The sequence below is a fragment of the Neofelis nebulosa genome, chromosome 3 (genome assembly GCF_028018385.1).
Source record: "Neofelis nebulosa isolate mNeoNeb1 chromosome 3, mNeoNeb1.pri, whole genome shotgun sequence".
Classification (NCBI taxonomy): Eukaryota; Metazoa; Chordata; class Mammalia; order Carnivora; family Felidae; genus Neofelis; species Neofelis nebulosa.
In genome coordinates, this window is record NC_080784.1 from 59998917 (window position 1) to 60011335 (window position 12419).

Sequence of the window (12419 nt, forward strand, 5' to 3'; positions counted from 1 at the left end):
AGGCAAAGAGTTCTTTTTCCCTCTCTGGGGTACACTTTTTTGATTAGAAATAAACACAGTGCTGCCAGAGTCCCTGGGTCTCCCAGAATCCCTCCTGCAGTCCCTCTCCCTACCTGGCTCAGAAAGGAGTCCACTGCAGAGGACTAAAGAAACATAATAATATTAGCTGGCACTTACAAAGGGCATAATGTATCACGCACCACTTGAAGTCTTTTATGCAGCTTAACTCGAAACACCCCTGAAAGAGACTTACTACTAACACCCACATTTTGCAAATGGAGTATAGGAGATTAAGCACTAAATGCTAAAACTGGGACCTGACCCCGTGCCTTCTGTCTATAGAATCTGTGCTCTGAAATGTTACTGCTTAACAAATATCAGGCTGTCTTTGGCATTCCTATCTTTCCCTCACCACAGATACCACTCTCCCCCAAGCCAAATCCCTAGTGAGAATTAATGCCGTAGGCGCTGGCTCAAGCTGAGACAGACCTATGCCACACTACTATCTTCCAAAGTTTATTTTTCCCATCACAATTAAAAAACAGTTCTCTCAAGCCCCAAATGTCATGCATTTGGCCATTAACACTCTTCAATAGCCTGAGCTGGATTTATATCTTCCCTAGCTGTTCTTTTGGCAATGGTAAATTACCATAGAAGGACAGAAAATCTGGAATAGGGGCCACAACCCAGAAATTACAAACTCTGCCAAGGCTCTAAAATAGGAAATAATAGGAGCCAGTGGGGACTGGAGAGGCAATAATAAGGAACCAAAAAAAAAAAAAGGAAGTCAAAGAGATGAAAAAAAACATATCAACTTAGTTACTACATTTGGCCACTTATTCAGATGCTATAATCAAACCTTGTTCCTGTAATTATAACTCAAATCCCTTGGCATGGAAAGAAAACAAGTTTACCTAGTTCCTATCTTTGCCAGTTCCCAAAAATGCATCTTTTCCTCCCCAAGCCCATCCCAATAAACACTTAACTGAGAGTTGACAATTTCACATGTGATAATTTGTGAGTGCTGGTCTCAAATGGATCTCAGGTGCAGCTAATATAAATGATAAAATCTCAAGGGCTTGCCAGCTGGAGGTGTAACCTATAAACAAACTGGTTTTAATAGCAATTCATTCTGTGACAGACACTGTGTGATGACTTCTCTGAAAGCTTTCCACAGAATAAAAGAACTTGTATTTGCACAGAATACCATAGCAACTGACAATTACATCTCAATAGAAACTTTTTTTTCTTTAAGCAGTCTAGTCAAGATTTGGGAGAATCAGAACTTTCCTGATAAATTGGTCTGGTAAATTAGAGTGCTTGCTCCTGCTTTGTGCCATAGGGCCCAAGAAGCAAAAGCTGGGCAGTGACTCAAGGTGGCAACTGTAGGAGGAGATGAGCGAGATCTATCCCTCAGTGTGGGGTGAAGAGAGAGAAGTAAAAGATACGCATATATGTAACCATCCACATCCTCTACATCAATCAAGGCCATTGGATGGAATTGAGTTGATGGCCGTGCAACAGCATTTCTTTCCCTTTCTGCAACGAGTAGGTCACCCTTTCATGACCTCTACTTCCCTCTAACAGCTTTTGTACCTTTTTCTGCAAGTTCTTCTACCTCTAGTTGCTGTTCTACAAACCAAGGTTGACACTAAGTCCACTTCTCAAAACCATTACGTTAGCAGTGGGACCCCTGGGGTAAAATCAGAAAACAACTTTGTTTTCCTACATGACCATTCAAATTCACTCTTGGGGCAAGCTCTTCCCCTTGCATTTGGATAAAAACTCTTTTAATCACTCTCAAATTAAAAAAGTCTTCCAGCAATGTCAAGTCATTAAAAATTATTCTTTATTCAGTAATGAATATGTACAGGATGGTGCAATAAGTTAAAATTTCAATCTTAATTAAAAGGTTACAGTCTTGCATCTTGGATAAGGCATGCTGGGCTTGTTGCTGCTCTCTCCTTTCTGGACACCCACTACCACACCTAAGCATTCACTCATTAGATATCTTTGGGTCCCCAGGAGCTGAATTCTCCAAAAATCCTTTTTACTGCTCCAACACTTTTATTCTTCCACATGAGTGATGGATTAAGAGCAGCCAAACTGGTTTTTGACTACCTAAATCATGATCCATTCAACCAATTCATTAAAATATCCATTTGGCAGGGGCCAAGATGGTGGAACAACATGGAAGATTTTTTTGCATCTCTCATCCCTGAAATGTAGCCAGATCAACACTAAACCATTTTGGGGGTTGGGGGAGAGGGGAAAGTGGGTGGTGGGCATTGAGGAGGGCACTTGTTGAGATGAACACTGGCTGTTGTACGGAAAGGTAACAAATACTTGGAGACTGAAGACCATCCTACTAAAGAATGAATGGGCTAACCAAGAAATTAAAGAGGAAATTAAAAAGTACATGGAAGCCAATGAAAATGATAACACCACAGCCCAAAGCCTCTGGGATGCAGCAAAGGCAGTCATGAGAGGAAAGTATATAGCAATCCAGGCCTTCCTAAAGAAGGAAGATAGGTCTCAGATACCTCAACCTTACTTTACACTTAAAGATCTAGAAAAAGAACAGCAAACAAAACCCAAAACCAGCAGAAGACAGGAAATAATTAAAGATTAGAGCAGAAATCAATGCTATCAAAACCAAAAAAACAGTAGAACAGATCAATGAAACCAGAAGCTGGTTCTTTGAAAGAATTAACAAAATTGATAAACCCCTAGCCAGTTTGTTCAAAAAGGAAAAGGAAAGGACCCAAATAAATAAAATTCAGAGTGAAAGAGGGGAGATCACCACCAACACTACAGAAATACAAACAATAATAAGAGAATATTATGAGCAATTATACACCAATAAAATGGGCAATCTGGAAGAAATGGACAAATTCCTAGAAACATATAAACTACCAAAACTGAACAGGAAGAAATAGAAAATTTGAACAGAATAGAAAAATTGAACAGGCCCATAACTAGTAAAGAAATCGAATTAGTAATCAAAAATCTCCCAAAAAACAAGAGTCCAGGGCCAGATGGCTTTCCAGGGGAATTCTACCAAACATTTAAGGAAGAGTTAACACCTATTCTCTTGAATCTGTTCCAAAAAATAGAAATGGAAGGAAAATTTCCAAACTCTTTCTATGAAGCCATCATTACCTTGATTCCAAAATCAGACAAAGACCCCATTAAAAAGGAGAACTACAGACCAATTTCCCTAATGAACATAGATGCAAAAATCCTCAACAAGATACTAACCAGATCCAACCAGATCCAACAACACATTAAAAGAATTATTCGCCACGACCAAGTGGAATTTACACCTGAGATGCAGAGCTCATTCAATATCTGCAAAATAATCAATATAGTACATCACATCAATAAAAGAAAGGACAAGAACCACATGATCCTCTCAATAGATGCAGAGAAATCATTTGACAAACTACAGCATCCTTTCTTGATAAAAACGCTCAAGAAAGTAGGGGTAGAAGGATCATACCTCAAGATCATAAAAGCCATATATGAAAGACCCACTGCTAATATCATCCTCAGTGGGGAAAAACTGAGAGCTTACCCCCTAAGATCAGGAACATGACAGGGATGTCCATTCTCACCACTGTTATTCAACATAGGATTAGAAATCTTAGACTCAGCAATCAGACAACACAAAGGAATAAAAGGCATCCAAATCAGCCAGGAGAAAGTCAATCTTTCACTCTTTGCAGTGACATGATACTCTATGTAGAAAACCCAAAAGATTCCACCAAAAAAACTACTATATCTGATCCAGGAATCCAGCAAAGTCACAGGATATAAAATCAATGCAGAGAAATCGGTTGCTTCCTATACACCAATAATGAAGCAACAGAAAGAGAAATCAATTTGATTCCATTTACAATTGCACCAAAAACCATGACATACCTAGGAATAAACATAACCAAAGAGGTGAAAAATCTTTACACTGAAAACTATAGAAAGGTTATGAAAGAAGTTGAAGAATACACAAAAGAAATAGAAAAATATTCCATGCTCCTGGATTGGAAGGACAAACATTGTTAAAATGTCGATACCACCCAAAGCAATTAACATATTCAATGCAATATGAATATGCAATATCAAAATAACACCAGCATTCTTCACAGAGCTAGAACAAGCAATCCTAAAATTTGTATGGAACCAGAAAAGACCCCAAATAGCCAAAGCAATCTTGAGAGAAAAAAAAACAAAAACAAAGCCAGAGGCATCACACTCCTGGATTTCCAGATGTATTACAAAGCTGTAATCATCAAGACAGTATGGTACTGGCATAAAAACAGACACTCAGATCAATGGAACAGAATAGAGAACCAAGAAATGGACCCACAAACATATGGCTAACTAATCTTTGACAAAGCAAGAAAGAATATCCAATGGAATAAAGACAGTCTCTTCAGAAAACGGTGCTGGGAAAACTGGACAGTGACATTCAGAAAAATGAACCTGGGCCACTTTCTTACACCATACACAAAAATAAACTCAAAAATGGATGAAAGACCTAAATGTAAGACAGGAAGTCATCAAAATCCTAGAGGAGAGAGCAGGAAAAAACCTCTTTGACCTCGGCGGCAGCAACTTCTTACTCAACACGTCTCCAGAGGCAAGGGAAACAAAAGCAAAAATAAACTATTGGGACTTCATCAAAATAAAAAGCTTCTGAACAGTGGAGGAAACAATGAACAAAACTAAAAGGCAACCAATGGAATGGGAGAAGATATTTGCAAATGACATATCTGATAAAGGGTTAGTATCCAAAATCTATAAAGAACTTATCAAACTCAACATCCAAAAGACAAATAATCCAGTGAAGAATGGGCAAAAGATATCAATAGACACTTCTCCAAAGAAGACATCCAGATGGCCAACTGACACATGAAAAAAATGCTCAACATCACTCATCATCAGGGAAATACAAATCAAAACCACAATGAGATACCACCTCACACCTGTCAGAATGGCTCACATTAACAACTCAGGCAACAACAGATGTTGGTGAGGATGAGGAGAAAGAGGATCTCTTTTGCACTGCTGGTGGAAATGCAAACTGGTGCAGCCACTCTGGAAAACAGTATGGAGGTTCCTCAAAAAATTAAAAATAGAAGTACCCTATAACCTAGCAATTGCACTACTAGGTATTTATCCAAGGGATTCAGGTGTGCTGTTTTGAAGGGGCACAAGTACCCCAACGTTTATAGCAGCACTGTTGACAATAGCCAAAGTATGGAAAGAGCCCAAATGTCCATCGATGGATGAATGGATAAAGAAGATGTGGTGTGTGTATATATATATATATATATATATATATATACACACACACATACACAATGGAGTATTACTCTGCAATCAAAAAGAATGAAATCTTGCCATTTGCAACTACGTGGCTAGAACTTGAGGGTATTATCCTAAGTGCAATTAGTCAGAGAAAGACAAATATCATATGACTTCACTCATATGAGGAATTTAAGATACTAAACAGATGAACATAAGGGAAGGAAAGCAAAAATAATATAAAAACAGGGAGGGGGACAAAACATAAATGACTCTTAAATATCGAGAACAAACAGAGAGTTGCTGGAGAGGTTGTGGGAGGGGGGATGGGCTAAATGGGCAAGGGGCATTAAGGAATCTACTCCTGAAATCAGTGTTGCACCATATGCTAACTAACTTGGATGTAAATTAAACAATAAATAAATTTTTAAAATAAATAAAAATAAAATAAAATATCCATTTGGTCTTTTGATTTAATTACAATTTATGGTATGTTTTCTATTTACAGAGCACTGTGCTAAGGATACTGCAAAAGACAGCTCTCTGCCATTCAGAAATTTTCCATCTAGTTCAGATGAGAAAACATGCACACAAATAAGTAGACCACAACACCGTGTATACTATGACCCTATGGTCATGAGAATAGTAAATGCTGCAGGAAATTAGTAAAGGAAACTATCTTCTCCAACATGGATTGGAGAAGACTTCATGAGGACATAGAATGTGAATTTGAAACTTGAAGGCCATATAATAATAATAGCTCAATATGGTGTTTTATGCACATATTTCTATTAAACCCTACAACAACCTAACAAAATAGGTACTATTATTATCTGTAGTTACATATGAGAAACCTAAAAGCTAGTGATATCAAGTAATTTCATTCAAGTTCCCATAGCTGAGAAGAGAAGATCAGGGACTCAAACATTGTCTACTTTAGAACCTTGGAGAGTACTTTCCAAAATGGGAGGTGGAGGTGGAGAACAATACAAATAAGAAAACAAAGTGAGGAAAGGTAAAGGGTGGTCAAAGAATGGGCTAACAGGACATCCCATTTTGACAGGAGGGAATAAGCTCAGCATGAGGTATTGGAAGATGACAGAAATGTTTGGTGGAACAGTGGACTCAATTATCTCCAAATGTGAGTAGCTTTTAGGAAGAACCTCTAACAGAAGAGCACGTCTGGCAGCTATTTGTCCCATTTGTGTCTACCATCTCCCCTAGTGCTGACCACAACAAGTTTGTCTTGAATTCAAGCCTGTGTTTATTTCACCTCTTTCTTTCTTATGCCCCTAGGAATTGATCTGACAACTCCTATATGAGGAGAGTTTCTATTTACACAGTCCTGCATTCAGGTGTCTGGACAGCTCATCCTCATGACATGACTCTCCTTTTCCACAACCCAAATAAATAAAAATGCCAATCAAAAGTCTTCAGTAGGGCAGGCTGCTTTTTTAATCTTGTAGTGTGTTTAGAGGGTAAGAGTGTGAGCAGGGAGACATGTGAGAGAGGGGAAATACTAGAGAATAACAGTGAGGTGACCTAGAGGAAAGATCTATCACAACTAAGAAAAACTCATTTATCTGCTCAGAGAAAAACAGTCAATTATGATTTTCAGTGAGGTCTTAGGAAGTGTAATATAAGCGGCCATTTAACCAATAAAAAAGTCTTTTTATTTTTTTTAGGTGTATATTATCTATCGTTATGTTTGACTTATAGAGAGTGATATCCTTGTGAAATGAGGGGGTCTAGTGAGTTTTCTTCAAAACACAACAATTAATTGTGCTGCTCCTTCAACTCTTTCCTACATGACCATTTTCGCCCTAGACCTAATGTACTTTTAATCCTCATAGTCCTATCACTGAGATTTTGCATTTACTAGACTACCCAGCTACTATCTTTTTTTCTTTTTCCAAATTAAAAAGAAACAAATGAGATGCGCCTAGGTGGCTCAGTTGGTTAAGCGTGTGACTTTGGCTCAGGTTATGATCTTGGGGTTCATGAGTTCAAGCTCTGCATTGGGTTCTGTACTGATAGCTCAGAGCCTGGAGCGTGTTTCGGATTCTGTGTCTCCCTCTATGCCCATCCCCCACTTGCTCTCTCTCTCTCTCTCTCTCTCTCTCAAAAATAAATAAACATTAAAAAATAGGGGGGGTGCAGCGCCTGGGTGGCTCAGTTGGTTAAATGTGAAACTTCGGCTCAGGTCATGATCTTGCGGTTCACGAGTTCAAGCTCGTCATTGGGCTCTGTACAGACAGCTTTTGGATTCTGTGTCTCCCTCTCTCTTTGCTCCTCTCCCACTCCTGTTCTGTCTGTCTGTCTGTCTCTCTCTCTCTCAAAAATAAATAAACATTATTTTTTTTTTTAATTTTAAGGAAAGAAATGAAATGGTAAGTGCAGCCATTAACAGCTGCAGAATGAGTTAGAACTTCAAAACTCGGAGTGTCTAGATTGTTACTGGGTCTGGCCCTATACTGTAACTCCTATAGGGGTTGGTAGGTCTTTTCCTGTGACTGAGGTACAGGAGGAAATTCCAAATGCATCAGGCATAGAATAATTTATATTTCCCATGGGGTTCTCCCCATTTCTCTAGGTATGGTCTCAGATTTGGGGTTCTCTTTTCAGGCATTTTTTTTCTGATATAGTAATGTTTGAAACCTTGCTTTCAGTCACTAAAGAAGAGCAGCAAATATACATGAAATGCCTCCTTAGGAGATTCAGAGGTACTAGTAAGTTCTGCAGTAAGGAATTGCCTTCAGTTTTATTTCACCTGGAAGTCCCCATACTTTTCTTCTTGTAATAGCTATTATCGTCCTGTAGACACATGTTAGGAAGCACTGTTATAGATGAAAATAAAGACATGCAACATCTGGCCTGTCAGACTGGATTATAATAAAAGTCTTTTGGGTTGACAGAGAGAAAAATGCATAACTGCAAGTGTATTTTTCATGCATCAAACATCTATAAATTACATATCCTAAATATGAACTATTATGATGGAATTTTAAATGCCCAAGATAAAAATAAAATAAATAAATCAGAGTTTATCATTTTAAGTCTCATTTTTATGCTATATCCAACAGAAGTATACTCTCGTTTTCTAGAAATTTCCTTGAAATTTTTAATGAACATTCTAAATGTACCTGGGCTACATAGCCTGGCTTCTTATTCCACCTTTATAAATAGGTCTGACCCACTGAAAACTACAGAGATACAATTATGTGCCAGAAAAATACAACTGTAGATTTTTTTTTCCCCAGAAACTGCAATAGAGCCCTCCTGTGGCTAATTTAATCCAACAAAATTTCCCTGATCTAAGCAGAAAAGCATATAAAGAAGCAGTTTTACTGCAGCTATAGCCATGGCAATGTGCCTTGAGTCTAAGAGCCCTGGGAATAAACAGCTCTATGACAAATATATATTCCCTTAGAAAGAGAAAATAAAGCCTAAGGATAGAAGGAAAAGAATTCACCTCTTTATTTTGCAGACAGTGTCTGAAGTCATTTTTATCAATTTCATGGCCGTAGTTTACCAGAAGGAAAGGCCTGGAATTTAGGAGCTATTGCAGCAGTGAGAAAATATGTGTACCTTAAAAAAGGAAAACCACCTATTTCCATGACTCAAATTTCCCAAATGTTAAATGAGAAAAGAAGTTTCCATTTATCCAGAAACAATTTATCTGGCAGATACTGTAGACTGAGTATCAGTGTCCTCCTAAAATTCATATGTTGCAAATCTAAATGCCCAGTGTGATGGTATTAGAGGTGGTAGGGGAGTATTTGGATGGTGATTAGGAATTAGTACCTTATAAAAGAGGCATAAAAAAGCTCCCTTGCCTCTTCTCCCATGTGAGATTATAATGAGAGATGGCTATCAATGAGGAAGTGTATTCTCACCAGGCATCAAATCTATCAGGACCCTGATCTTGGACTTCCCAGCCTCCAGAACTAAAAGAAATTAATTTACACTGTTTATAAGTCATCAACTTGTGATATTTTATTATAGCAGCCCAAACAGAGTAAGACAGAAATTGACAACAAGAGTGTAATGTCCTTAACAAACACATAAAAAATGTGGAAGCAGCTTTGGGACCAAGTATTGGGTAGAAGCTGGAAGAATTTTGGGGTGCATGCTAGAAAAAGTCTACATTGCTAAGAACAGACCATTAAGGTTGATTCTGGTATGAATCCAGAAAGAAAAGAAGAGAAACCCACAGTCTTTTAAGAGAATACCTACATAATCCTGAACAAACATTGGTAGAAATATGGACAAGAAAAGCCATTCTGATGAGATTACAGATGGAAATAAGGAACATATTAGTGGAACAAAGACCTTGCTTGTTATAAAGTGGCAAAGGACTTGGCTGAATTGTGTTCATATGTTTTATGGAAGGTAGACTGGAAAGTGATGATAAAATTGTGTATTTGGCTAAGGAAATATCTAAGCAAAGTATAGAAGGAATGGCCTGATCCCTCTTGGACTGCTGTATAGTAAAATGCAAGAAGAGAGAAATGACTTAAAAATGGAATTATTAATTAAAAGAGGAGCAGAACTTAAAGATTTGGAAAATGATCACCCCATCTATATTGGAAAAAATGGGAAAAAGCCTATTCAGGAGAAAACACATAATGCATGGCCAAATTTGATAAAGAGATTAATATGAATCAGCTATCTCCACAGAGGCTTGGAGCTATTCTTCCAGATAATGGGGAGATTAGTCAGCCATCTAAACACAAGTTGTTTGGGAAAACACCCAGTCTTCCTTCCTGTGTGTATACCTTACTCTAACACTACTGCCACACTCACAACACTTGTGACACCAAATGTGGGGGGGATTTCTCCTACCAAGCAGTTCTCTAGACACCAGCTGGGTGTCCTATAACTTAACTCAATTCTGACACTACCCAGAGATAGCATATGATCCCACAGATTAAAGGCTCATTCCCACAAGACTGTTTGCACCCCACTTCAGATGTCAATCACAAGTCCCCACTGTCACCCTTGCTTCTGACTAACAGGCTATAAACCTGAGGTTCCCACAATCCTCTCCTCAGATTCAATTAATTTGACAACATCTCACAGAACTCAGGGAAACACTTATTTACCATTTACCTGTTTATTAAAAGAAATGATAAAAGATACAGAAGAACTGCCAGATGAAGAGATGAATTGGGTGAGGTCTGAGAGGGTCCTGAGTACAGAAGCTTCTGTCCCTGTGGAGTTGGGGTGTGCCACCCTCCCAGTATGTACGCATTCACCAACCTGGAAGCTCTCGGAAGCCCCTACTACTAGAATTTTATGGAGGTCTCCTTACATAATGTTAAAAATAAAACCACAGGCCCAAAATGGCATCACTCAGGCCATGTCACTAAACCAGAGCTTAATACCCAACCTAACTGCAGTTTCAACCTCGCCCAGAAAAGTAAATCTTAAGTGGTCAGTCGGGAATTTTCTGATAAGCACCAATGAAGTAATCTGTCGCCAGGGCCCTCTCAATTCCCTGAGGAATATAAAGTAATCTGCATAAGACTTCCCCCTAAGGAAAGATGATCTTGCTTGGAACAATCCTTCCTTTTCTTTTATTAATGACTTTAGTGCCCTATCTTACTTCCCATAAAAACCTTCCATTTTGTTCAACTCCTCAGAGCTCCCCTCTACTTGCTAGAAGGGATGCTACCATGATTCATAAATCACTTAATAAAGCCAATTAGATATTCAAATTTACTCACTTGAATTCCTGTTCTTTAACATTAGGCATGATCAGTTATTAACTCTTTTTCCAGCTCAGCTGAAAGTTCCAAGCTTCTAACCATGGCTTGGTCTTTCTGGTGATCAGCTCACATCTAGCAGCCCACCCAGAGTCACCACATTAGAACAAAAAATGCTCATGGTGCTCTTATTACTTAGCAATTTACAAGGGTTTCAGGAGCCCTGTGCAGGAACCAGGGTCAAAGACCTAATATTTATATTTTCTGTTACTTCTGTTATCTGTTATCTTCTGTTATTCTTTTAGGCCAAGACCAATATCCAAGACAATGGAAAGGCATTAGAGGTCATCAGAACTGCCCCTCCTGTACAGACTCAGAGTACATTGGGGCAGAACATTTTCAAAAGAGGGGCCACCACCACCAGGTGCCATCTTACAGCATAGGCTCTGCTTCCCCCCACTCCAACACCCTATTCCTCTGCACCCCAGGCTGGGGTCCAGCAGGCCCTGGTGAAGCATAAGCTGGGCTCAGCAAAGCCTAGGGGACATGGTTGCCTCCTCCTAGATTTCTAAGGATGCCTCCAAGAACCTCAGGGTCCAGGCAAAGAACCACAATGGAAGTGGAGACACCACAGAGAGCCCAAACTAGGGCAATGCCCAGCAGAACCATGAGGGTGAATACTACCTCATTACCCCAGACTGGTAGTCACCACTGTGCGGTCCCAATCAAGAGAGCCACAGGCACACAGCACCAATCCACAAGAACCACAACATAAGCTGTGCCAAGCAAACCATAGAGGCAGGGTCACCCAGAGCTTTGGGGACTCAAATTCCACGTGGCAAATTCCACACTCCTGTGTGTCTGGAAGGCAGAACCTCCAACCCAAAGGTCCTATAGGGCTGAACATCGAGTCAAAGATTATTTTCAAACCTTAAGGTATAACAATTTCACATTTGAAGTTTGGACTTGCTCAAGCCTTTTCTTTCCTATTTCTCCCTTTTGGAATGTGAGTGTTTATCCTATTCCTGTCCTGTAATTAATTGTATTTTGGAAGCGCATAACACATTTGACTTCACAGGTCACAGCTGGAGAGGAATTTGCCTCAAGATGAATCAATCATATCTTGAGTGTCACCCATATCTGATTTAGATATTTAGATGAGACTTTGGACTTAGACTTCTGAGTTGATGACACATGATAAAGACATAAGTTGGTGGGGGGGGGGGGGGGTGCAGGGTAAGGGCAAAATTCTGTTATAGCAACCCGAACAGACTAAGACAGCAGACCTCAATTTATTAAGATACAAACTCAAAACCAGAAAGTAATAGAAAAGAAAACAAACATATTGTTCTAAACTTGACTTATTTACTGGTGTTCCTTGTTACGGACCAGAGAAGGTTTCTT

General features: G+C 39.1%; 1 long non-coding RNA gene across 2 annotated transcripts in view; it reads right to left on the reverse strand.

Annotated features, from left to right (window-relative positions):
* LOC131506869 (uncharacterized) overlaps positions 1-12419 on the reverse strand; it is a 201345-nt gene that overhangs the window by 179190 nt on the left and 9736 nt on the right. The window lies entirely within an intron of this gene.